At 40.4% G+C, this 24,986-nt stretch overlaps 1 protein-coding gene across 3 annotated transcripts in view; it reads right to left on the bottom strand.

Moving 5' to 3' along the window:
• Nucleotides 1–24,986, bottom strand: part of pacsin1a (protein kinase C and casein kinase substrate in neurons 1a) — a 68,867-nt gene that overhangs the window by 35,208 nt on the left and 8,673 nt on the right. Inside the window, exon 1 of one of the 3 annotated variants that reach the window (XM_051880557.1) lies at nt 5,768–5,954. The exons of the other annotated variants lie outside the window; for them this stretch is intronic. The gene's annotated coding sequence lies outside the window, so the exon portion shown is untranslated. Of the gene's footprint in view, nt 1–5,767; nt 5,955–24,986 lie in introns of those variants that run through there. 3 annotated transcript variants of the gene reach the window in all.

Here is a 24,986-nt window from a genome sequence, read left to right on the forward strand (position 1 = left end):
CGACGAACAGGTTCCACTTCAGCGCATAGAGGTTCCTCTAGCGGAAGTGATAGTGTGATAGTGTTCCACAGGTCGGGACGCGGGTGCCAGAAGGTGCCCCGTCTCTGAGTCAGGAGGTCCTTCCTCAGAGGAATGGGCCAGGGAGGTGCTGTCGCGAGGAGCGTGAGGTCCGAGAACCAGGTCTGAGTGGGCCAGTATGGAGCCACTAACAAGACCTGCTCCTCGTCTTCCCTGACTTTGCACAGGAGCTGTGCGAGAAGGCTCACTGGGGGAAACGCATATTTGATTGCCAGGGCATCCGTGCCGAGCGTGCTGCCGGTCAGGGAATAGAACAACTGGCAGTGGCCAGTCTCCGGGGAGGTGAACAGATCTATCTGTGCCCCGCCAAAGCGCTGCCAGATCAGCTGGACCACCTGGGAATGGAGTCTCCATTCGCCCGGAAGCGGAGGCTGCCGTGAGAGCTCGTTGGCTGCACGGTTGAGCACGCCTGGGACGTGAATGGCACAAAGCGACCTCAGATGCTTCTGACTCCATAGCAAGAGATGGCAGGTGAGTTGCGACATACGGTGGGAGCGTAGACCACCCTGACGGTTGATGTACGCAACGGCCGCAGTGCTGTCCGAGCGGACCAGTATGTGCTTGTCTGTCAACAGCTCCTGGAAGCGGCCCAGTGCAAGACGTACTGCTAGCAACTCGAGGCAATTGCCATATGCCCCAGGAGCCTCTGAAAAAGTTTCAGTGAGGCCGCTGTCCTGCGCTTGAGCGTACTCAGGCAGGTCAACACTGACTGGACGCGCTCCTCGGTGAGGCGTGCAGTCCGGGCGACCGAATCCAGTTCCATACCAAGATAAGAGATCCTCTGCCCAGGGGAGAGTTTGCTCTTGTCCCAGTTGACCCGAAGACCCAACCGACTGAAGTGAGCTAACACCATGTCCCTGTGTTCGCACAACTGCTCCCGCAAGCTGGCCAGGATGAGCCAGTCGTCGAGGTAGTTGAGGATGCGAATGCCCTGTTCCTTGAGCGGAACAATGGCCGCCTCCGCAACCTTCGTGAAGACGCGGGGCGACAGGGTCAGCCCGAAGGGTAGGACTTTGTACTGATATGCCCGACCCTCGAACGCAAACCATAGGAAGGGTCTGTGACGAGGCAGAATCGAGACATGAAAGTACACGTCCTTCAGGTCGATCGCTGCAAACCAATCCTGGGGACGGACGCATTCGAAAATGCACTTCTGCGTAAGCATCTTGAACGGCAGCCTGTGAAGGTACCGGTTCAGGACACGCAGATCCAGGACTGGCTGTAGCCCACCGCCCTTCTTCGGTACAATGAAGTAGGGGCTGTAGAACCCTGACTTCATATCGGCTGGAGGGACCGGCTCGATTGCATCCTTCGCCAGGAGGACAGCAATCTCCGCCCGGAGAACAGGTGCATTGTCCAGGGACACTTGAGTGTAGTGGACACCCCTGAAGACCGGGGGACGCCGGGCGAACTGAATCGCATAGCGAGTCTGATAATGCGAATGAGCCAGCGGGACAGGCTTCCAGACACCGAGCCAGCGGGACCAAAGGCACCACAGATGCACTGGGGGTGGGGCAGCGAAGCAGAGTGCTGGAACCCGACTCGGACGGCGCAGCGGCCCGAAGTGGGGTCAGACTCTGCGAGGTGACAGTGTGAATGGGAGACGGCTGGGGGGCGGCCTCAACCATCACACTGGGACCTGCTGGCGAAGTGAGAGTGGGCTGCGAGTGGCAAGGCGGGGCCTCGCGCGCTAACAGCCGCAGTCTTTTGTGACCTGGAGGATTGTGATCTCCGGAGAGCCAGCGGCGGGACAGAGAAGTTCACAAACTCCCCCTGGCCCTCCTCCGGGGGTGGGAGAGACGATGGAATCCTCTCCCGAAGAGCTGGGACCTTCCCCTCCAGGTCGCTCGTCTCAGGGTCGCGTCTTCCTCGACCTCTTGCCACCTGACTTGGCCTGAGCGGGCTGGGCGCCGCGTCCGCGACCAGCACCCTGCTCTTTGGCTGGTGTTGGCTGCTGCTTTGCCGTCTTAGCAGGGGCGGAGGACGACGCAGGCGGGCGCCCTCGGCGACGAGCGGGCTGAGGCTGTGCGGCCGGCGGTGGGGTGGAGGCAGCAGCGGACTGCCGGGGCAGGACGTGTTTGATAGCCTCAGCCTGCTTTTGGGCGGCAGAGAACTGCTGCGAAGCTCTCTACCGCGTTGCCGAAAAGGCCAACCTGTGATATGGGGGAGTCCAGGAACCGATACTTGTCGGTATCCCTCATATCAGCAAGGGTCAGCCACAGGTGGCATTGCTGGACCACAAGCGTGGCCATCGCCTGACCAACTGGCGGCTCACCGCGCCAGCCAGAGGCCGTTGGACACAGTTGCATCACAACAGACCTCTCGACTGGGGGAATCCGCGTATATCCCCTAGCCTCCTCGCCATCCAGGTTGGTGAAGGCAGACGAAGGACCAGGTCTCGCACGAACGCTATAGGGCGTCCGCCAGGACCTGGTCACCTCATCATGCACCTCCGGGAAGAATGGCATCGGGGCGGGGCGCTGGGGACCAGCGCGGGCCGCCCCGAGGTACCAATCATCGAGCCGAGAAGGTTCGGGACACGGTGGAGGGTTCCAGACGAGCCCGACCTTCTCGGCAGCCCGGGAAAGCATAGCCATCAACTCGGGATCGGGCTCAGACAACGCTACAGTCCCGGAGGGAGGTAACGCAGCCGAGTCCTCATCTCCCGAGGACTCTTGCTCACCTTCCGAGGACTCTTGCTCACCTTCCGATGCCGTGATCGACATGCGGTCATCCGCCGGTCACTGCAATAGTCATGTTCCCACAATGAGAACATGAACTATCCACAAAAGCTGCTTCAGTGTGCTGAACGCCCAGGCACGTGATGCAGCGATTGTGGCCGTCAGCGGGGACCAATGAACGACCGCATCCAGTAACGCACAGACGAAATGACATCTTGAAAAAGACACAGGGTTCGTCTGTGAAGCTCTTTTAGGAGGGGAAAATTCAGCTCTCTTGTGCTGAAGCACATAGGGAGTGTCACGATGTGTTTGGGTACACCACTCCCCGAACACAATGGAGGAACCGGCCCAAATCGCAACAGACAACAAGCTTGGATTGGAAATTGTGCTGTAAAAACAGCAGTTGAGAGCTTTCAAGCTCAGGCTCCTCGGGAAGCTCGCGACCTCGCTGAAGTGCCGTCACACCAACACAAGACGCTATTTTCCTTCTCAAGGCTTGAAGAATTCACTCTGAAGTCTGAAAAGCTGGAACACAACTAGATGGCTCCAAAGCGAAAGACAGAGTGTGATGGCATCTGCTCCCCTATTTATACCACCTGGCAGGGGCGGTGTGCATTATGCAAATATCGCACGCCAACTCCATTGGCCTGTTGTAGTTCACTCGAAGCTGATAGGGCTCTCTAGCGATATCCCAATGTACGTCGAACGTGACCGACTGAAAGGGAACATGAAAGTGTGCTCTTTTTAAAACACTCAAGCAGGATTTTATTTTATTATTATTTTATCTGCATGTATACAGTTTTTTTTTTTTTAAATATATACTTTTAAGATTTGAAGTACACTACAAGCAGGGGTTAAATTGGGCCGGGGCCGTCCTGGGCTGAGCCCCGGCACATAGGCTTACCAGGGCTCGACATGCGCTTGTCTGGGACTGCAGGACAAGTGGATTTTTTGATGTGAAAGAGAATTTTACTTGCCTGACCAGATAAGTAGCTTGATTAAAATGTCAATAACCAAAACACGAGAATGATTCATTTAGCTTAAGTTGCGATTGATAGTGGATAGTAATATATGTAATGTATATTGTCGGTGATAGCCTATTGCACTGTTGAGGCACGTGTAACCTCTTGAGGAGAATTCAAAACAAATGAGCTCTGCTCACACAAAGAAACTCAGTTATCATGTTGCAATAAAAATTCAATATGTGGGGCTTTTATAGCTAGCTATTTAAGACATATGATAAAGTTAAGCATCACACGACCGAAAGTGCTGAATTCCTGAATATCACCTTGATTTAAAATTTACACTAATTTCATACAACGGTTCAATAAACAAGTAGCTAATATTGATCACTTACGTTTTAGGTGCAATATTACCTGTTTTTTGTTCTATTGTAGCAGCGAAAATAATTCAAAACCAAGCAGAACCAGCGCATCTTGCAGCTACGCTCAGCCATTTATAAAGGTTAATAAAATGCCCCCAGGGTAAATAACATAAATATGCAGATTTAAATATGTCACTGCTGATAAAACACTGATAAGAATGTTGCTGGTTTCAGAATAAATTATATTAACAACACACAAAAAAATCCTTTTTTTTTTTCAGAATAAATTATATTTACAACACACAAAAAAATCCTATTTTTTTTTCCAGGCAAGCTACTTTTTTACTCTGACAAGTAAATGACCATTTTAGTTGTCCAAAGGACAAGCACAAAACAAGGCTTAATGTCGAACTCCGTATTTTGTATTTATATTCTCTCCTTTAATGGTAACATCACTCTTATATTTGATACTGACACAAAGGAGAAGGCACAGGCCTACAGAAAGATTTTATTGTCATCAGATGTAGCTTTGCACACTACTACAGAATGATTTTGATCTGCATTTTAGTGTTCATAGCAGAGGGCTCTCTCAACTTGTTATATTTTAGTTTGTCTTCGCATACACATGCACCCCTGAAACCACAGAGCCCCACCACATAACAAATCCCAATTTAACCCCTGACTACAAGTGCACATTCAATACAATTAGGCACACTTCTTTTCCACAGGGGATGACACTTGATTGCAAGTGGTTAATAATGCTTTTGCACCAATGTTGTGTGCAATAGTGGAACAACCACTTAGTGAATTTGTCCTAAAGTGTTGTCTGAAAAATAAGGGCTGCCTCTGTCACTTCTCTGGCATTTTACCAGAAAATTTTCTGAACTGAGTTACAATATACTAATTACAGTGATTACACCTAGTCTAACCTGTCAGCGGTCAGGAAAACAGTGACAAATTGTTGCCAGCATGAGAAAAACTATTATTATATATTATCAGAAGACAAGACAGTGCTGTAACGTGAATTGCTTATTGCTTATTATTGCAAATCATGCTCAATCTACTGCTTTATCTGTTATTAGTTTTGGATTATCCATTGAACTACATAAGCATACCAAAAGAGGTTATTTACAGTATTTATATTTAGGATACTGTTATGTAGATATTTAGAATACTACAGGAGATAGTCTAAGGAGAAAGTCACCACTCTTTGTCTAGATTACAGCTCTGCTCACTCTCAACCAACTTCATGAGATTCACGGGATGTTTTTTTCAACAGGACATAAAGGATATGTCCCATGTAAACAAAACAGAATAAAATAAATAAATAAATAAATAAATATTTAGAGAAAAGCATAGGCACAAATAATATTTATTTACAAAACAAATTTCAAGCATCTTATCATGCAGATGCAGATCAAAAAGATCTTAAGAACATTTCAGTGTTTCAAGCATGAGCATGTTTCAATTTCAAGCATGTCCAAATATTTGACTAGCAATATCAACTGCATTTTTGCAGTGGTTTTCATAACAGTTGGTCTACTGATCTTACTCAAAAATGCCAAAAAGACCCCTAGCAGAATCAAACATGAGGAAAAATGATTCCATTCAGCTCTTTGTTATTATCTTAGCTCTTTGATTTGATTTAAAAAAAAAAAAAAAAAAAAAAAAACTATGAACTTACCAACGGTGAACCCATTCACAAACAATGGTAGGACCTTTTAAGAGTGAAATGTTCCAGATATCATTACACGGGTCCGGCTGGTTTTATTATTTTTTGTTCTGTACTAGAGTCTTATGCGGTCTTGGTTTTGGAGTGTGTCTGGAGCTCATGTAGAAGATAATCCTGCGGTGTTCCACTTGAATGGCTTAGACCGCATGAGGCAAGGGGTTATGGGGAGGAGAGAGAGAGAGAGGGAGAGAGGAGTGGGTGGAGAAGGTGCACTGGGAGAGGGTGTGATCACACTCGCACACTGGGGAACATTGTGATGGAAAGCTGCTGGGTTGCTCTGGTGAGGGAAAATGTGTACATTTGCTTTCAGATTTTAAGATAAAGCTGTGTAACCAATTATTTTGTAAAATACACTGACTACATTCATCTTGTCTGTATAAGGAAAATAGCTCCACAGGTTTGGACCTCTAACAGAGGTGACAGCTAAGGGGCCGTTTACACAACATCGTTTTCAAATAAAAATGGAACTTTTTAAGCATTTTGGCCATTCATTTACATGACAACAGCGTTTTAGGGGCCTGAAAATGCAAACATTTGAAAATGGGATTCAAAGTGCAAGTTTTTGAAAACTATAGCGTTATCGTCTCCGTGTAAACAACAAAAACATGAATTTTTGAAAATGGAGACGTCACGTATTTCATGTTCATGCGTAGTGTTTCTTTACAAAGTGACATCGCCATCTACTGGCCTGGCATGAATAATACAGCGTTTTTAGTCTTCTTTAGTCTTTTGGGGATTCGTGTGAACAGGGATCGTTTTGGCAACGTTGTCATCTGTACACGAAAAGATGTCATCTTGGGCAGTCCTTGGCCAATGAAAGCTGCGATGGAGTCCAGACCTTCTACCATCAGTCTGAAGGTCTGGCTACGCAAGACTACGAGTTGAGCTTCAGGGAAACCAAACAAGAGGGGAGAAATGGGATCAGGACAAGAATAATTGTGACTCTGACTTGTGCAACCCATGTGAGAACCATAATTAATTTCTGAAGCACATATGCTAAATGCTGCACTACTGCTTGGTAACATTTTAGTATATAATCTCACTATTTCTTGAATGGTTTTCTTTGAAAACATTTGGTGTTAATGAATGCCTAGTGCAGAGGTCTCCAAACTCAGTCCTGGAGGGCCGCTGTCCTGCAAAGTTTAGCTCCAACCCCAATTAAACACACCTGAACCAGCTAATCAAGGTCTCACTAGGCATACAAGAAACTTTCAAGCAGGTGTGTTGGAGCTGGTTGGAGCTAAACTTTGCAGGACAGCGGCCCTCCAGGACTGAGTTTGGAGGCCTCTGGCCAAGTGAATGAAAACTATCGCACATACATGTAAACCTATTATAGTAAGCAGATTTCAGAGACTGCTAAATATATCGCACCCATCTCCCTGCAGCAACTGTGTTTGCAGGGTTTGCTGCAGACAAGTCTCATGAAATTACTAAGATGAGCTGTCTGATCCATAAGAGACTATTAGATGTTATTTGTTATGGGTCCTTTGATAAGTTTTATATATAAGAAAGCACTGGCTTATGTAAAATGCAAAAGTAATAAGAGTATCTGAAGGAAAGGTGCATCCATAATTCATGCCCTCGCTTTTTGTATGCAAACACTCATTGCATCATTGCAAACTTGTCTATTACATGCAAAATGCATTTTCTCACAAATTGCATGCATTATCCGTTCAGAAATAAAGAATGTGAAACAAAACAAAAAACAAAACAAAAAAATGGAGATTAGTACTTTTTAGAAGTTTCTAATTAAAAGAAAAAAAAAACTTTACATTATATTACTTTTGTCCAAAGTCGCTCACAGCACTGCATTATGATTTGCAATGTCTACTCTCACAGTCATTTGATGCACTAAATGATTTGAACCAACTGAAAGGCAGTTAAAAACACTTTTGATCAAAATAAGTAAACTTGAACGTTTCAAATTCTGAAAAGGTGCGTGACTGGATAAATCGGTGCTCTTCTCTATCATTAAAAGCTCAGATAAGGCTCCTCTCCATCATTTGATGAATTATTGCTGCCATGATTGCTATAAAAAAGTCTCATTTAAATACAAATTTGTTTGCTTTCCACAGACAAGTGAGGTACAAACTATAATAAGCCTGAGGAGGCATGATTTTGCTGAAAACATTGGCAATGACTTCATTAAAATGGCACAATGCAGTGCAGATTTGTTTTGTAAAATATAGTTACATTTTGTAAATATATTATTATTTTTATTATTATTTGCAATCATACACCGATCAGGCATAACATTATGACCACTGAATGAATGAACACTTTGAATAACACTGATTATCTCTTCATCACGGCACATGTTAGTGGGTGGGATATATTAGGCAGCAAGTGAACATTTTGTCCTCAAAGTTGATGTGTTAGAAGCAGGAAAAATGGGCAAGCTTAAGGATTTGAGCAAGTTTGACAAGGGCCAGAATTGTGATGGTTAGACGACTGGGTCAGAGTATCTCCAAAACTGCAGTTTTTGTGGGGTGTTCCCGGTCTGCAGTGGTCAGTATCTATCAAAAGTGGTCTAAGGAAGGAACAGTGCTCATTGATGCACGTGGGGAGTGAAGGCTGGTCCGTGTGGTCTGATCCAACAGACAAGCTCAAATTGCTCAAGAAGTTAATGCTGGTTCTAATAGAAAGGTGTCAGAATACACAGTGCATTGCAGTTTGTTGCGTATGGGGCTGAAGAGCCGCAGACCAGTTAGGGTGCACATGCTGACTCCTGTCCACTGCCGTAAGCCCCAACAGTGGGCACGTAAACATCAGAACTGGACCACGGAGCAATGGAAGAAGGTGGCCTGGTCTGATGAATCACGTTTTCTTTTACAGCATGTGGATGGCCAGGCGTGTGTGCATCTTACCTGGGGGACACATGTCACCAAGATGCACTATGGGAAGAAGGCAAGCCTGCAGAGGCAGTGTGATGCTTTGGGCAATGTTCTGCTGGGAAACCTTGGGTCCTGCCATCCCTGCGGATGTTATTTTGACACGAACCACCTACCTAAGTATTGTTGCAGACCATGTACACCCTTTCATGGAAACGGTATTCCCTCGTGGCTGTGGCCTCTTTCAGCAGGATAATGCACCCTGCCACAAAGCAAAAATGGTTCAAGAATGGTTTGAGAAGCACAACAACAAGTTTGAGGTGTTGACTTGGCCTCCAAATTCCCCAGATCTCAATCCAATCGAGCATCTGTGGGATGTGCTGAACAAACAAGTCTGATTCATGGAGGCCCCACCTCACAACTTACAGGACTTAAAGGATCTGCTGCTAACATCTTGGTGCCAGATACCACAGCACACCTTCAGGGATCTCGTGGAGTCCATGCCTCGATGGGTCAGGGCTGTTTTGGCAGCAAAATGGGGACCAACACAATATTAGGAAGGTGGTTGTAATGTTATGCCTGATCGGTGTCTTATAACAAAATAATCTTGACAAGATTTCTGTTTTTCACAATTGCTAAGACACATTTCTTGAAACCTTCACTAATTTTCTCACAACATTAAACACAAATCCAAATTTTCAAACTAAATTCACAAAACCCCTGACTCTTCTGGCAAAATCAAACAATTGCTTCAAAAACATTTCACATGTACTCAAAATCAGATCATACACACATCAGTCAATAATATAAGCATTACAGATCATTCATTAGACACTATATCAAAAAATGGAGAACACAGCATCCAGAACGTTACAGAAAAAAAATTATATCATATACAGTAAACAATTTTTGCAATTGCATAAAGAAGTATAGTAATTGCAACTGAGTAAGGTGAATATATTGTGTACTGTATGTACTGCAAGTATAGTATTGTACTGAATGTTGAATAGTACTAAATGTCTGTATATTCAGCACTAAACTGTAAAAATGCTGCAGTCCAACTGCATAACCCAAAAAGGCCAAATAAAACTCTAAACAAAAACACACTCAAATACTGTAAGTTGTGCAATTGTAAAATCAAGGTCCATGAGAGATTTTTAGTGAGTGAGAATGTGTTTAAATGTTTGCTAAAAGAGTGCATGACATTTGTGAACAGTGTCTAACTGCCTGAACTTGTTTAAGGTTTTGCAGAAGGAGTGATTTATTCAACAAATTGGTTTAGGCTAGTGAGAATTTGGTTCAAAGAATGGAGTTTAGTGTCTTAGCAATTGTGAAAAACTGTAAAGTATTTAAATCTTTATTGTTGTTAAAATTAATAATCTCAATTAAAATAATCATTATTGATAAAGTACAGAGTCATATACCTCAAGTCACCTTTATTTATATAGCGCTTTTAACAATGCAGATTGTGTCAAAGCAGCGTTACAGTGATAACTGGTATATAATTTTGGCTGCACAGCAGCTCTTAAAGAAAATGGTGTCATTATCCATCTTAAGTAAATTCAGTATTGATTCATTCCGTAGTTATTAATTTAGTTAATTTATCTATATCAGCACTGAGTAAACAGTGATGTCATCATCCAGCTCAGTTCAGTCCGCATACAACGGCGTCAATGCAGGCAGATCAAAACACAGTTGAATATCAAATGTCATATACCTGTACATTATATTTTCATTTTACTTGAAATATGCAAGGGGTACAACAAAACATTTAGCTTTAGCTTCAGCTTTTCTCAAACTAATAGAAAATGGTGGGAAAACATGTCAAATCAAACAATTTTTTTTTTTTTTCCTTTAGACTGGTTCAGCTAATGCAATGTGTTCTTGAGTAAATAAAAGAGTTGATAACTCTGTCAAAAATATTTTATTTGCAAGGTGGGACTTCCATTCCTATACCTGCCATATTAGAGCATTGCAATTCCTCTCAATCATATTTCTGAATAGTTCATCTCCTCTCCCTGTCTTTAATAAAGAAAATGACTCCTGGTTGAACACTTTGGGGTCAGTAAATTCGCTGCTTAATGTTGAGAATCTGGGATAAACAAAAAGACTGAGAAAAAAAAAAAGATTAAAGCATAATTATATGTGAGGTGTAGCAAGTGTTGTCAGTGATATAGCGAGGGAGGAGTATGTGAGAGAGAGAGAGAGGCCGATCACCCAGGTGAGCTCTGGCTACAGTCCATTATCTAAGCAGATCAGAGCAGAGACGCCACAGCTAATAACTGAGGAGCTTACAGCATGTAAGAAAAGCATGTTGGGAGTTGCCAGGAAACAGCGCTCTCTCAGATAGAGCTTTCATCAGAAGCAGCCTGATAGGCTGAGCCGTGATTAAGCAAGTCATGTGACTGGAGGTTCAAGGGGTCTGATGTAATGTGGAAGAACGGCCATTAAGAGATTAATCATCAGAGAGAGAGAGAGACTGTAGCTGCGTCCCAAATGACGCACTATACACTATGCACTTATATACTATGTACTTATGCAATATGTACTCATCTATGTAGTGCGTGAATTGTATAAGGTTATTTTGTCATTTAACAACGGAGTCAGATACCCCCTCTCCCTCCGCTACGTAATTAAAGCTGTGACAGTTGGGTGCATGAAGTGTCCAACATTCCACACTTAGTTTTTTCTGTTAATTTAGTGCATCATCCGGGTATTTAAAGTGCACTTTTTCTTTTTGGAATTTTCTGTGTGAACGCACTACTCACACTATTTGTACTTAAAAACGTCATAGAATAATGAATAAATACATGAACTGGGATGCATCTTGTGTGTTTGTGATCCTCTGGCAACACAGTGATCGTTAGCAACATCTATTTTCCGGAATGATTTTGTGATTTAAAAATTCACTAAACACAAGTAAGTAAACATGAAAACTAGAGATGATCTAGTGGTTGAGCTGCACCTAAAGATGTTCAGTGGTTTGTCTCAAAACTCAGAACGTCACATACTCGTGACACTCCCATCAGCCAGTTTGGCAAGAGAATTCGTGGCCAAAATCAAGATACCCAAAACGGAGATGGGATGAGAGATGTAGATAGTCTTCAAAGCTATAGTCCCAAATATTTACCTGAATGAGTTTCATTTTTTAGTTTCTTTCATGCAGTACTGTCACTGATCATTGTTCCTTGCCAACGCAATGACATGACCAGAGGAAAAAACATTTTCTTTACAGTAGATTATTGATGTGCCAGTAAACTAATTAATTTGTACACTGTAATGGTATTTTTTATTTATTAAATTACTTTTAAAACAATAGTTCATACCAAGACCCTCAAAACTCTATATGTTACATATGTAAAAGTAAAAATATTGTACTCGAACATGAATATTTTTGCTCATTCAATTTAAGAGTACATATAGGTCTGTTAAAATTCTTCAATTACAAAAAAAGTTAACTTTCATTTGAGGACTTTATTTTAATAATTTGTTCTTAAATGTGTTTTGTTAGTGACACTTAATTAATATGCAAAAATATTTGCTTATCAAAAATGATAATTATGAAAAAAAATAAAATAAGGACCCAGGTTAGAGGGTAGCCTTGAAGCCCAAAAATACTAATGGTGCCCCTAAATGTGTATTAATATCTTTTTACAATTAAACATCAGATTTTCAGTATTTCTTGATGTTTAAAGAATATAAAGTTTTATATTTACTGTATAAAAACAACAGTTAAACTATAATACAACAATACTTGATTTTGTCACAGTGTAGATGCAGCAAATCCAAAACAATTGATACAGATAGTCTATAATAAACCAGGAGAATACTCAGTAAACACAAAACACAATCTATACATTAACTAATGACAAGAACCGACAAAGGACTGAACAACACAGGGAGTATATGTAAACAGACAACTAAACTAGATACAGGTGGGACTTAATCAGTAACCAAGGCAACTAACAAGTAGGATTCAGTGGGGGCTTTTTTCGTACCAGGTAGTTATAGGAACTCAGTTACTATAGTTAACTAGCCACCAGGGTAGTCTCTCAAGAACTACATTATATCACACTGCCAGTAGGAACTCTGAAGTAACATAAAGCCCAAAGTACACTTCACTTTGGGCTTTATGATTCGTGATGCGAATTTCGGATTTTTGGAACTGGGCATACTTTGTACACACAGGTCACACATGCGCATTAATTTTTTTTTTTTTTTAGCCTCCTTGTTAGAGGGCCTGCCTCCCATGCAAACAGGCCTGGGTTCGAGTCCCGCTTAGAGCGGGCAGTTCGATGCAAGCCTACATAGACAAGAGACTGGGCAAAGAGGTTAGAAAGCACCCTCATTTGTACAACTCTAGCATGAAAGAATACAAAGAATACAAAGTTTACATGGGTCGTGACTCGTGGCGAGAGATTGCTTGACACGAGATTGTGTCAAACGCCTGTGTACGTGTACGAGTCAAATGAAGCACACTTTGCAAGGCTGTGCGTTCGACTGTATACTTGGGGCTTAATCCAGGCATACAACAATATAACAAACAACGTCATCAACTGGAGAATGGAGGACGCCATGGTCGAAGCTGTGTTTTCGTGATAACAAAGATGGGATGTAGACATATAAGTTATTTGATTGAAAGAGCAAAAAGAAGGGCTAAGAGACAATATCTCCTATGACAACTTGCAGTACTACATATTAACAACTGAGAAAAGAACATAACCCCGCAGACAAAGGCAATGGGTAAATGCCGTCAACATTAGCTTTCTGGTTATTATATATATTAAGGTTTTGGTTAACGAAAATAACCCTGCCTTGTGAATATAAATACTTTGTAAAAAATAATTATTTTTGTCAAATTGTCATCCCATGATGAGGCCTATAACTTTTACAGATATGCATTCCCATTTATGAAACACAAGCAGAATTTAAAATGACAAAAAAAAAAAAAAAAAAAAAAAAGAAGAAGAAGAAGAAGAAGAAGAAAGATTGAGGCCCAGACTGTGTACACTACTGAGCTGCCTGTCAGTGAGCTTTGACAAAGACAATATACACACATTAGTTTTAATAAAAGAGAAAGACGTTGTCCTGTTTCTTAGGAATAATCTGCCACACAACAATACATATAAACAACAAGCAAGTCTGTAGAACAGATGTTCACTGTCCTACTGAAGAAACTATTCCCTGAAGCAGGTGCTGTTATTAAATCTAGCAAACTCATCACTTCTGTTTGGGCATGCTTCAAAAACATTTAAAAAGATAGTAACTACACATGCAATAAAATATATATACTAATGGACAAACGTGTCATGCATTTAAGCTAAGTAATGGATGCCTTATTGGATGAGATCCTTCCATGTATATTGTTACATTAGCATAAGCTACGGACTACCAAACACTAAATGCTACAATGGCATAAACAATTCACATTTGTACAACTTTTACTACAAAGGAAAATGTAGGCCATGTCTTAAAACCTATTGACCTGGCTCACTGTCTACAGCCTATATGAGCTCTCACATTCTGAATGATATGGAGCTAATAAACCAAAGTACCATGTATTTTTGGACATGGTATTATTACCCCCCTTTTTGGACATGCAGTACAGTAATCATTTTTGGTCATGTACAACTGCTATCATTGCATTTTTTTTTTTTTTTTTTTTTAAGTATAATGGAGAACCATTATAAATACCATGGTATATAAATGGTTGACATTCTGTGCCATGGTATATATCTAAATACCATAGTATTACCATTTAATACCATCATTAAGCTGATAGGGCTACAGCATATTTGAAAGGGTGGCCAGGAAAAGCCACTCATGCCATGCCAATAGCACTCCTCACTTGAACCGTGCAAGAGACTAAGCTCATTTTAACCAAGCGCTCAAGGTTTGGCTGGTTAGCATGATCCAGTTAGCACCTGCTGGTAGATGCGCTAACTACACAATTCTGTGGGCAACAGGCATCTTTCTCCATTGACAACCATTCAAAGCTAACTGTGCTTTCTGACAAAATAAAAACATTTGGAAAATTTAGCAAGCAACATATACTGTAAATTACAAATCTTTTTTAAGATTTGTAATTTACAGTATTTCTATCTTTAGCTAAGCTAACAACCTACTTTGACATAACAATTTGAACTATAAAATTACATTGAATACAGAGCATACGCACATCGTGGTTGGCATTTTTATGTATAAACCTCTTAATTTATTTACATTAATTAGTAAAAATGTATTTCGTAAGTCAGTATTTCAAAATATTTAAAATATTGAGCATATATTGAATTCAAATATTGAGATATATTGAAATATTTCTATGTCTTATTTGTGACAGGTTTTGTGTAGAGAGCATGCTGAAAACAAAATGGATTTTGAACAGTAGATGTTTTTACAGGACTTAACTAATAAGAGGTCTAAATCCTGTTTTCGAAAGATGTTAGAAACCTACTCAACTCAATCGACACTGATTCTGTGGAAGACATAGAGAAGATGGTGGAATTAATGGATTGGGGACACAAAAAAGGATTCATGTTCCCAAGTCAGGGTTTGAGCTAAAGTATGGCTGCTATTGTTTACCTGTTATTAAACAGACCCTTATAATCCAATGATCTCTGTGAACCCATGAATAATGCATATTCACTGAGAAAGCCCCCCAGCAGCGAACAACTGAACAAGTGTCTATGAGTTTTACCTGATCTCTTATCAGTTTTATACATTTGTAGATGTTTTAATTAGTATAATTAAATGGAATAATAGTAGTTAATAGTGTCTTATTGGCCTGTTTAGCTGAGCCATCCATGGAACAAACAGAACAAGCCCTGAAAATTGATAAAAGAACACATATTATACAGACACTTGACATTTAATCTTATTAGATAATTAGTTCATTGCATTTGATAGATTTTACTTTCAATAAAAAATTTGCAATGGGTTTATAACAGATGTTTTTATGCATTTTTGGTCTGAGCTTTTGTTGCATTTACATTGTTCTGACCAGCAGGCATCACCAACGTGTGGCGTTTCGAACGCTTCAAAACAGTGAATCATTTTGCGAAGTCATTGGTTCAACTGATTCAAAGCTTTGCAAAGCTTTGTTTCTCTCATCACTAGCCATGAGCAGTTTATTGTAATTAAATAAATACAAAATAAACAGAACTAAACAATGACATGAACTTGAGCAGACATGAACTTTGAACCATGAAACCAAGACTCACAGATAGCGGATTGCAATTAACAATACACAACAAGCAAAAGTGGCAAACATGATGGTTTAAATACATGGACGGGGGAAATACATGACAATAACAACCAATGACACGAGTGGAACTGATGAACATAATCCAATGAAAAGGCAGAAATGATAACAAGATAACAAGCCAATGAACCAACAAGAATATGACACATGAACTAGAAGGAAACAAAGGTCACATGACAGGAAAGACATGACTAGATCACATGAGAGAAGCAGGGAATCAAATAACATGAAAACTTAAACATGAAAACAAGCAACATGAACAAAAACCTAAACAGACGTCACATGACATATATGTACATGGGTTCATGGGTTTAGCAGTATAGACTAGTCAGCCCAAAAATGTACTTTCTTCAGCTCTCCAGCACTATAATGTCTGCATATCTAAGATGACGCAGGTGAGAAACAAAAGTGCGCATCTCTACATTACTAGATTTATGCTGCTTGCATTGTTATAAATAACAGTCATGTCCCATTTGCTTTTATTTCTAGTCCAGCATCTCGACTACTTGCTTAGTATAAGGTGGTTCATAAATTGAACTCAAACAGAACAGGCACAGAAACTTTTATGGTACAATGAATTGGCAGTGCTACTACACATTAGACACCTGGTGAAGCTCAAGTCATGCTAGAATGGACATTCCTGACATGCAAAGAAATAGTAGTATAATACTAGTAGTAGTTGTTTAATAGAGGTGTGATCCTCAGTTGAGCATGTCCATTTACTTCACTGTAGCAACTACTGTCTATGCAGGTCTCTCTGTAATTTAGAGAAATCCCACCTTTTATTTAACCCAAAACAATTGGTTGTACAAGATGGATTAATTCGTTTTCTCATCACATTCTGCTACAATAGACCTTTGTACTAATAAAATATATAATACGTTGTAAGTTGCTTTAGACAAAGGCATCAGCCAAATGCGTAAATACAGTTTTCACTGAAGATTATTTAAAACTGCCTTGGCAACCCTCTATGGACACACTGAAGCTTGAGTCTCCATTGGCTAGGTCATTTTTTATTTCACTCACCAGACTTTTTACAATGCAAGAACAATGCAAATGAAACAATTCTACATAAATACAATATAAAATATACATTTCAAACACTATTAAAGTCAAGTAAATAGTCAAACTACAAACAAAAGCACATACAAAACGGTAGTTAGATACACATTAGGTAGATTATGTACATAAATTGAATAATTTAAATGTAAAATAGCACTGCTTAGTCTTCACTATAAAATGAAATATAGATGAATCCTTAAAGTTAAAAAAGTTATTCAGTCAAAAGCACTTTTTTTTTCCTCAGTAAGTCTGTTGTTTGATTAACATTATATAATGATCTGTTTACATTCACTTAATACATATCCGACTATGTTTACTAGGATACTTGCCAAAACGGACATTTTGACATAACTTTGTGTGAAAGAGAGCTCAATTCAGTATTCACGTACTGTCAGACACGGCTTTCTTGGCGCGTGCTTCAGATGTGCAGTTTGCGCACACAAAACGTCTTGCACTAAATTGGCAAGGCTTAAAAACATGTGCAAATGATCAACTTTCATGACGATATAGAACTGGTCCAAAAGTTCTGTCAACGTGCCCTGCATGTGCTCTCTCTCTCTCACGGTGAGTGTGTGTGCGTGAGAGAAAGGACAGAGGGCGCTCTCAGCCAAACGATGGTGTGTAAAGCTCAGCAGGCAATGAAATTATATCTGCGCTAAACTTATTTTTTTCCCTCCAACTCAATTACAGGTGACTGTAATCATACAATTTACTAGCCATTGGCTAATTAAAGACATTTTTTTAGTCGCCTCTAGTGAAATTTGGTCGCATATGCGAGTGATTTACTCGCATTGTAGAGAGCTGCTCGGGTCCAAAGTGTGGTATATTTTTGAATCCATTCAATTCCCATTCAAAGATTCAACTTTCTAAGACACGCAACTCAAATGCTCAACAAAGAGAAATATTTCATTTGTTTCATATAATGATAATTGCCAAAGAAAACTGGCTAAGAATAGTAACAATGACATGGCATCCATTTCTGCACAATAATGTATTCACCATTTACCTTTCCTAAAGCACTGAAAAGTCACTGCTTTGCCATTTATGCAGAATGTAAGTTCATTGCTATCATCCTAACCAATAGTCCAACAGCTTGTGTAACATGGAAACTCATCATTATGGTTCATAAATAGTCTTTCAATGCATCCACGGTTTGTTGTGTATTCATCACTTTTACTTAAAATGGATGTCGACTCCACTGATGGGTTGTGAATTTCACCCCATCCTCTTCATTTCAAATATTACCATCCATAGACTCAATTAATAATGTTGTAGATGATTAACTATTTTGCTGAGTACACACTCTGTTGAAACTGTGTGTCAGTTTGTTTCCTTTGCTCTCTGTGGAGCACTTACAGCATCTGTAACTGAAGTTTCCCTTTTAAAACTGTTTTTCAGCAGATCTAGCTGCTTTTTAATGAGCTTGCTCTGTTGAACAATTTTCCATGCATCAGTTCAGGTTATGTTAGAAACAGGATGGGTTTGTGACCTCTCTGACTTTTATGTTGGCTGTGTAGTCCACTTCTTTCTTGAACAATTACATTTTCTTTCACATTTCTTTCAATAAATAACAACCTAAACTGACCCTCAAGAAAAGGTTTGTGAAGTCACTCATCCTCATCCAGTTTCCTAAGAAACCTCTTTTTCAATAAACTCTAAAAATGGTAAAGCAATTTATAAACAGACTGTTTTTACAACTGTTACAAGAATCAAACATCTTCAGAAAAATATACTATCTCTTATGATGATCATCTCTGTCAGTTTTGAAAGAGTTGAAATCCCTAAATATTATCACCGGACTAGTCACCAAGTCACAAGTCGTCGCATCACTAGTCACTACTAACTACTACCTCTGCTTGGGCTGCAGCCAGAATGAGATAAGAAGTCAGCATTTCCTTGTTTGTTCTGAAGTTCTGAGAGGTAGAATACAATGACAAAATAAAGAATGTCATCTATATACACACAATATGGGAATTGACTTTGTGAAGCATATAGTTCAGAGTTATCCAAACTAATATGGTAGACATATTGTAATCGGTTTAGATTGCAAGGGGACTTTCCCAGGTCTTTGTGACTGTGGAGTTTCCTCCACTCTCTTGGTGGTTAATCCCCACCCAATGTGCTTGTCAGATCAGTGTTGTTCCAACATGTCTCTGGACCTCTCAAAGGTCTTCATGATGCATGAAGAGAGAGCAACTTGTCCTTGAAGTATGTAGGCCAAAGATGCATACTGAGGTTCCTCATCTCTAGCTCCACAGTATTCAAAGTCTGGGACACCTTCTTAAGTTATTGGGAGAGGTATTGAAGAACCTTTTAGAACTGGATGGCACATGTCATTGGCACCAAGGCTGATTCTGTCAAGTGATCAAGCTGGTTTCTCCAGTTTTCCAAGCTCTCCCAGATATTGACAGTTTTTTTAAAGTCAGGAAAAGTAGAGTAGTTACCCTCAGATGTAGACTCACTATTTGAAGACAGTCGAGGAGGGGGAAGTGAGGGCAGGAACCCTCCAGTCCAGTGTTGGAACTGTAGATAAGACCAAAGACTACGGGACAGATCAGTTACAAAAAAAAAAAAAAAAAAAAAAAAAAAAAAACAATTCAGTTCATTTCCAGACTAGTTCCACCTTGCATCTCCATTGTGTTGTTCAATTGGACCTCCAATGATTCCCATAGCTGCTTCATCAGTCTGTAGCTCACTTCAGTTGTTATCTCCAGACCTTACCAGACTTTTAAAAATAAAGGTTCTTTTTTGGCATCTATGCTTCCATGAAGAACCTTTAACATTCACAGAAACTTTCCATTGCACAAAGGTTCTTTATAAAGGAAAATGTTCTTTAGATTATTAAAGGGGTGGTTCATTGCGATTTCACTTTTTTAACTTTAGTTAGTGTGTAATGTTGCTGTTTGAGCATAAACAACATCTACAAAGTTACAGCGCTGAAAGTTCAATGCAAACAGAGATATTGTCTTTTAAAGAATTCTGTTTAAGGACTACAACAAACGGCTGGTAGGGACTACAACGAGCTTCTTCCCAGGTTGGTGACATCACTAACCCTAGAATTTACATAAACCCTGCCCTCGAGAACACGCAACAAAGGGGGTGAGGCCATGTTACTGCATTACAGTATGTAACACAAATGCAATAGCATGTCATAAAAGCAAGATGACAAAATGACAAGTTATAACCGTAATTAAACTAAACTATACCTGTACTATTTTCATGCAGCATATGTTCTCTGGCTCTGTAGGCATCTTACAACAGTTCCCACACAAGCGATTTATATATATAGCGATATATTATCATGACAGAATATGCTAATTAATGACTTTAAGATATCCCACATAAATTAATCAACTAACCGTTCAGAAGCGTCCTGTTGCATTCAAAATGTTGTCACTTCTTCTTGAGTCTCTCCATCATTTTCCGACTCATGTTTTTGAACATAAAAGGCTGAACAGTTTCTGACATTTTTAGTGAGTCTGCGTGAGGTAATGTGAGTCTGCTAAGTGCTAACATGAGCTCCTGAAACTCCGTCCCATTTTGAGAGAAGCAGCTCATTTGCATTTAAAGGGACACACACAAAAACGGAACGTTTTTGCTCAACCTCAAAAGGGACAAATTTAACATGCTATAAAATATGATCTGTGGGGTATTTTGAGCTAAAACTTCACATACACACTCTGGGGACATCAGAGACTTATTTTACATCTTGTAAAAGTAGCATTATACCACCCCTTTAAAATGTTCTTCAAACTAAGAAAAAAAGGGTTATTTTAATAACTGTTCACTAAAAGGTTGTTTGGGAAACAAATGGCTATTCTAAGGCAGTGCTTCTCTAATCTGTCCTTGGGATCCCCCACCACAGCACATTTTGGATGTCTCCATCAAATACACCTTATTCAGATCATCAGCTCATTAGCAGAGACTGCAAGACTTGAATTGGGTGTGACTGATGAGGGACAAACCCAAAATGTGCAGTGTTCGGGGGTCCTCCAGGGCAGGTTTGAGAAGCACTGTTCTATGGCATCACTGTGAAAACCTTTTGGAACCTTTACCTTTAGTTCTTGAGCTCCTTGTCCTCACCATGTGATTAACAGAAATTCAGTCTCCTTAAAGCCGTTCTTAAAATTCCCCATAACTTGTATTGTCCACAACCCCACATTCATTACTGTAATGGACAGCCATTATCCAGATTCAAGTTGGGGATGAGATGTACCTAATTGCCCAGATAGATTTAATAAAGTCTGAAATTAGCACTTATCAATGTTATCAGTGTTCAACATGAAACATGATTGCAATCCCTAAACTTAAAATACGACCGCTGCTGGACAAATCAGTGCCCTATACAGAATTCTGAAACCTAATGAATTGGTGTTTTAAAAGTGGGTGAGACAGGAGTGAGTGAGTGAGTGTGAGTGTCTGTTGGGTGGGTGTCCAGAAATGAATTTCAGTAATACACTGAGTTTAATTTATCAACATAATATTCAACAATATTACAGGTCTGCCTGCATTGACACCATTGTATGAGAACTGAACTGAGCTGGACATTACTGTTTTCTCCAGAGCATAGATAAATTAACTAAATTAATAACTAATGATTTTCACAATGGAAATGAAACAACACTAAACTTACTTAAGCTGGACAATGACACTATTTTCTTCTAGAGCTGCTGTATAGCCAAAACAAACTTTGTTGCATTATTTTCCTGTCATCACTGTAAAGCTGCTTTGAAACAATCTTTATTGTAAAAAGCTCTATATAAATAAAAGTGACTTGACTTGATTTGACATAGATCTCATGATTGATGCGATTGTATAATGCTTACATCTACTAATACAATATGTTGTTAGTACAGAGATTCTTCACGTTAGTGAATAAATATATAGATCCGCTATTCAACATAACACATTCCAGCACCAGATCACCTCTTATTTAACACAAATGAACCAAATGAATACTCTGCTAGTTCAACGAGAGATGTTTAATTTTTATTATACATCTGTACCGCAAAATGTTTCAAAAAGTGGTGGGGACAATATTGACCCTGGCAAAAAGTGGTGGGGACATGTATCACCCGTCCCACCTGCAAAATATACCTATGCATTTAAGTCCACTTTTTTATGCCTTTCCCTCACTAACTTCCCTCTGTCTCGTTCACTTGGATGTACGTCATTGCTTACGTTGTACAAGTGCCCACTACTGGTGCCACCGTTGCAATGGGATTAAATGGAATGCCCTAAGCCAGGGATACTCAAGTTCGGAGCCAAGAGGGCCACATTTAAACCACATAAAATGCAAAGGGCCACAAAATTACAACTTGTATCGCAAAACTTTTATTTAGGCCTAGAACATGAAAAAATGGCATTAAAAAAAGGATTAATAGTTTGTCTTGCTGTATTCTTAATGCAAAAATTTATTCATACTCAGAGTATGAAAAAAAATGCCAAAATGCATAAGAAAAACATTATTGAACAAATAAACTTAACAAGAAATGATGAAAAGAAGTCCTTATTCCTAGTGAAAAGTCTGCATTGTTATCACAAGTAATTTCAGATCTGGCTTTTCCTCAATTTTTATACATTTTATACTCCATTGCACCTTTTTAATATTTTTTTATAGTGCCTATTTATACTCAGGCTTGCTTTACAAAGGACATTTTCATTAGGACTATTATCATTAATTATTACCTCTACGATTAAATTAGGTCAGAATCCCTTTTTTTTTTTGTTCAGTCACAGTCTCAAGCATTTGATAGCGTGCGCGAACACAGGCGTTTGACACATGCGCACTAGAACGATTCATTCTTGTCCAGTCTCTGCGCTTTTGCTCCAAAATATAAGATAAAATGTCTTTGTACTTATTTAAAATAGAGTTGCTGGTATCTTTAATCCCCTCACACGAGCGCTCGTCAACACGGGTGGCTATTGTGTTCGTTGATGTTCCGTCTTCTCTGTTTCTTTTCAGACTGTGAAACAACGGCTGTTTCAGTGTTGACACCTTGTGGACAAACTATAAGTGCAAAAACTATTCAAGGCGCACATGCAAAGTGACGTGCATTTATTGTTCGTTGTGGTTAGAAAAAACGCGCTGTGCGTCTACCCTGTGCGCGTTCTGTGCTGCTGATGCCTATATGCGTCATGCGCAGTGTACACTTAAGAACCAAAGTAATATTAACGGTCATTTTGAATGCAAATTATAATAAAAATACATTTATGTTTAGCATGACGTGGGCCACAAATTTAATGCTGACGGCCGGATGAGGCCCGCGGGCCACCTGTTGAGTACCCCTGCCCTAAGCCCTTGAACGCTTGTGGGTAAATTAAGTGTGAGCACTGCACGTTGCTGTGGTGACGTCACAATCGTGTTGCATTGTGGTCTATGGATCTGCCTGAAGTGTACAAATGAGACTCCCTCCTTCATTCAAAATCAAGGGGTCGATGGTCTATCCAGATAAACTTCTTTTGTTTGATGAAGTTGAACGCACTTCAAAATGGCAGCGGGGATTCCCCTGAAGGGAAGTGCTTAGGGATGTTTGCAAGTGTATGTCTAAAAGTGGAGTTAAACACAACCCTGATGGACCAGGGGGGAGAGCAAGCTGATCTTTTGACCAGGTGGGACTGGGAGTGAGGTGTCCCCCTGTGGGGCAGGAGTCCTATGTAGACTGCATGATCCGTGTAGGAAGCACCCTGGACAGATAATAATGGCACAAGAAAAGTAGCATCTGAACCTCATATTGTAGAGCTATAGAGTTTATAGTTGTCAGTTCTCATCAATTATGACTTTGCTGTATAGGTAGGTAGCAGAATGCTTTCTTTATCATCTCTTGGTAACTTTATAAAGTCCAACTGCACATACAGGTGCTGGTCATATAATTAGAATATCATCAAAAAGTTGATTTATTTCACTAATTCCAATTAAAAAAGTGAAACTTGTATATTATATTCATTCATTACACACAGACTGATATATTTCAAATGTTTATTTCTTTTAATTTTGATGATTATAACTGACAACTAAGGAAAATCCCAAATTCAGCATGTCAGAAAATTAGAATATTACTTAAGACCAATACAAAGAAAGGATTTTTTAGAAATCTTGGCCAACTGAAAAGTATGAACATGAAAAGTATGAGCATGTACAGCACTCAATACTTAGTTGGGGCTCCTTTTGCCTGAATTACTGCAGCAATGCGGTGTGACATGGAGTTGATCAGTCTGTGGCACTGCTCAGGTGTTATAAGAGCCCAGGTTGCTCTGATAGTGGCCTTCAGCTGTTCTGCATTGTTGGGTCTGGCATATCACATCTTCCTCTTCACAATACCCCATAGATTTTCTATGGGGTTAAGGTCAGGCGAGTTTGCTGGCCAATTAAGAACAGGGATACCATGGTTCTTAAACCAGGTACTGGTAGCTTTGGCACTGTGTGCAGGTGCCAAGTCCTGTTGGAAAATGAAATCTGCATCTCCATAAAGTTGGTCAGCAGCAGGAAGCATGAAGTGCTCTAAAACTTCCTGGTATATGGCTGCGTTGACCTTGGACCTCAGAAAACACAGTGGACCAACACCAGCAGATGACATGGCACCCTAAACCATCACTGACTGTGGAAACTTTACACTGGACCTCAAGCAACGTGGATTGTGTGCCTCTCCTCTCTTCCTCCAGACTCTGGGACCCTGATTTCCAAAGGAAATGCAAAATTTACTTTCATCAGAGAACATAACTTTGGACCACTCAGCAGCAGTCCAGTCCTTTTTGTCTTTAGCCCAGGCGAGACGCTTTTGACACTGTCTGTTGTTCAAGAGTGGCTTGACACAAGGAATGCGACAGCTGAAACCCATGTCTTGCATACGTCTGTGCGTAGTGGTTCTTGAAGCAGGACTCCAGCTGCAGTCCACTCTTTGTGAATCTCCCCCACATTTTTGAATGGGTTTTGTTTCACAATCCTCTCCAGGGTGCGGTTATCCCTATTGCTTGTACACTTTTTTCTACCACATCTTTTCCTTCCCTTCACCTCCCT

Source organism: Ctenopharyngodon idella, chromosome 22 (assembly GCF_019924925.1).
Source record: "Ctenopharyngodon idella isolate HZGC_01 chromosome 22, HZGC01, whole genome shotgun sequence".
NCBI lineage: Eukaryota > Metazoa > Chordata > Actinopteri > Cypriniformes > Xenocyprididae > Ctenopharyngodon > Ctenopharyngodon idella.